Genomic DNA, 3,982 nt, shown 5'->3' on the forward strand with positions numbered 1-3,982 from the left:
TTATGAGTATCATGCCTTGGATAACCGAGATGGTAGCACTTCCATGCCTTAAGTGGTCCTGGTAAGGCACTTGGAGTATGGGGGTGTTACACCCGACCTCACCAAATCCCACACATCTCCATCAAGACTCCCCAAACTTGACCTCATACACAAAAGAGACGGAAACGACATACCCAAAACATGGCCGATGAAGCGGAACCAGATGACACCAAAAACACCAACAGCAACCCCGACACCAATCAAGACTCCCCAGGACCATTGGCCTACATGAAACTAGATCAACCACGAGAAACTCAACGACACCAACCAACATACCGGGAAAGGGAACAACGAGTGCTGGAAAGGGCCGAGGGGAAAGGGACATACAACAAATCCCAAACCATACACTACTACAAATGAGCACTTGGGCCACGGCTAAATTCGTGGCGCAAGTACTAAATTTCCGTGGCTAAATCATTTTGCCACGGGAATACCTTCCGTGGCGCAAGTGGCCGTGGCAAAGGGATAGCCACGGGAAAAACAAGAACGTGGCTATTATTGAATTTTTGGCCACAGATTCTCTCGTGGCTAATAACTCCCGTGGCCAAAGAAATTTCCCGTGGCGAAAAAATAATTCTCGTGGCAAATAATATATATGAAAATTAAATAAATAAAACGTAAAATAATTTATATATTTTTCACAATGGGTATTTTATCATATACGGAACCGTGACAATCTAGGTAATTGTTTCGCTAGTTAACTTGATTCATTTGAACGTTATTTCGTTTCACGAGTCCTAAATTTGTGAGCATCGGAGAGGCTTCCTAGGAGGTCACCCATCCCAACACTACTCTCACCTGAGCACGCTTAACCGTAGAGTTATTTTGATGTGCCACCGAAATTGAATGTTACCTTTGTTGATATAATTAGCACTTTGAATCCTTTTAAGTTTATTTTTTTTTCTTTCTAATCTTACCTTTAGTACTATTTAATTACATAAATGTTACATGTTTTACAATTTTTACGGGAAAAACATTATTTTGGCCGAAACAATTAAATTTTCGACATTAACCTCCTGATTAATGATTTTGACATCATTTTTTTTGCCCAAGTCAGTAAACCATTTTCTCCAAAAAGTAAAATTAATTGTGTTTTCCTAACATTTTTTTATTTCTTTTGTTTATCGACATACTTATTTTCATTTCTCATGTACTCATTTTTTCGTATATTTTTCTTCGCAAATTCTATTGTATAACCATTGTACCTGCGATATGAAAAATGAGACCATTTTTTGGTAAAATAATGACAGCTTTTTATAATTAAAGGTCTTTTTTCCCCAAAGTGATCACTATTAACCAAAAAATAGTCACTTTTTTACCCAAAAACCATGAAAAAGATTATTGTACAAAAGAATCGCTTATTTTCCTAAACTGATTTCTCTTTGTTATGATTTATCGTTTCTTTTCTTAAAATTTTCACATTATTTGCACATGTGACTTTAAATTATTATAATTTATATATGTTTCCGTGTGATGCGCTCATTTTCAATGAAAAAAAATTTCCCAATTTTTTTCTCAGCAAGTTAAATTTTACGTAAATTTTTCACGGTACCCTCGAATTTTGACAGATTACATATGGTACCCTTTTTTTAAAGTTTTTACATATGGTACCCCTGTATTTACGTTTTTCAGTCTCAGAATACCCTTTGACAAACTTCCGTCATAACGCCGCTACTTATATGCCTTGTGACGCCTTTTTTTGTTATCTAATACACTATCAATTGATCATCTAATAATACCTAAATCCTTATTTTGTCTAATAAACTAACATTTAGTACCTAAATAATATAACAATAACAACATAACATACACAATTACTCATCAAATTACTTATAGGAGTAACGACGTTATGACGAAATTTCCCCAAAGAGTATTCTGGGAATGAAAAAGGTAAACACAAGGGCAACATATGTAGAAACTTAAAATAAGGGGTACCAAGCATAATCTGGCAAAGTTCGAGGGTACCATGGGAAATTTCCGTAAATTTAATATCAAATTCAAATTTTTCTATAAATATCCTACAAATAAAGTTGGAAATAAAATTTTAAATGAAATAGTTTAACAATATATTAATTTTGGATTTTCAAAGATAGATGGTAAATAACTTTTTTATTCAATTTGATATGCTATATCTTTAAATGTGATACGATCATTTAAGATTGTTATTCAAGATTATAAAGTTTAATTTGAAAAAGTAAAAGAAATTCAGACTTTAATAAACAGAGTATATATTAAAACAATTTTTTTAAATTATCAATATTTTGAAAAACCTACAAAACATAAATGTGATCTGTAAAAAATCAAAAAATTAGACGATAAACTTTTCTTTGTTTGCATATAAGTTTATAAAATTTTAAAATTTCTTATTAAAGTAAATAAAACAATAAAAAATATTAATTAAATTAATCAAAGTGTTTCTAAATTTTTATATTCAAATGTATTTTCATATTATTATATTTGATTAAATTTCATTCAGATTTAAGTCGAAAAAGATACTCGCCACGGGTGTTTGTTTGTTCGTGGCTAAAAAAATATTTGCCACGGAACAATTCGTGACTAAATAAAATTTCGCCACGGGTGTGACATAGGTCGTGGCTAAAATGATTATTTGCCACTTGTGTAGCCTAATTCGTGGCGGAAGTGACTTTTTGCCACGGGAAAAGTTATCCCGTGGCATAAATTTTTTTCCAAAATAATGAATAAGTTTTTCCCGTGGCTAAGCAAAATTTAGCCACGAATTATGAGTTCCCGTTGCATAATTTGTGGCGCAAGTGATGATTTGTTGTAGTGATACCACCACGACACAAAGCCCAAACAAGATGAGCTATGCTCATCGACACCAACCGACACAAGATACAACTTGATACAACTTTGACCATATGAATGTTCTCACTTCTTTCAAACTTCATCATTTTTTGCTCTAACTATTCACACACACTAAAAAAAACCCTTTTTATTTGAGTTAAGATTGTTGTTCGCTATTTTTCTTTGTGCATCATTTATAAATGTTGAGCTATTTCAATTTAGGATGTTTCAGTTAGTTGTTTATTCGTGAGCAAATAATAAATCGTTTTCAAATGCTTTTATTAATGGTAATTTTATATCATCTATTATATTTTTGATTCGCTTTAATCCATTCAAATACAATGGTTATAAATGGTCTTACAGTTAAGGGTGCCAATACATTATTTTTTCTTCTTAAATTAGAATTAAATGTTCTATACTAAAATGCTATGCCAATTGGTGATGTGACCTGTTTATCTTATCATTTTTTGAGAGACCTCGTCGAATATTAATTTGTAAGTGTAACACCCCGTATTTTTAATAGCGTATTTATATAATTAATGCCATATTATAATTTTTGAAGAGAAACTTGAAATTACATATAATACCCTTTTTAGCCTTCGAAACAATCATTGTAAGTTGCGACTTTTCATTCGTCGTAACTTTAATCCGGCTTCGTATTTTGGCCCCTAATTCGGAATTTTTTGGTTAATTAGCGTTATTAAGCAAACTAATTAGGTATTAGTGTTGAGTTGAAACTATTTACGTTTATGGTGTCCACGTTATCATTATTTTTTTTTCGCAGTTTTTTAACAAAGCCGCTAATATTCTTAGCGGCTTTCCTTCTTTTTTTACTAGGCGTCCATTTTCCACAATCCAGTGTACTAGACTCAAAAATTTCAAAAATAACAGGTAAAGCCGCTAAGGTTTATAGCGGCTTTGTATGTTATTTTTGGAAAAAAAAAAAGCTTGCACAATCCAGTAGTACTGGACTCAAGAAATGCAAAAAATACAGGCAAAGCCGCTGAGGTTCTTAGCGGCTTTGTGTAATTTTCACAACAAAAAAAAAGCAAACCCCATAAGCCGCTGAAGTTATTAGCGGCTATGCATGTGGATTTGGGAAAAAAAATACTTGCACAATCCAGTAGCTACTGGACTC

The sequence above is a fragment of the Silene latifolia genome, chromosome 6 (assembly GCF_048544455.1).
Source record: "Silene latifolia isolate original U9 population chromosome 6, ASM4854445v1, whole genome shotgun sequence".
Taxonomy (NCBI): domain Eukaryota; kingdom Viridiplantae; phylum Streptophyta; class Magnoliopsida; order Caryophyllales; family Caryophyllaceae; genus Silene; species Silene latifolia.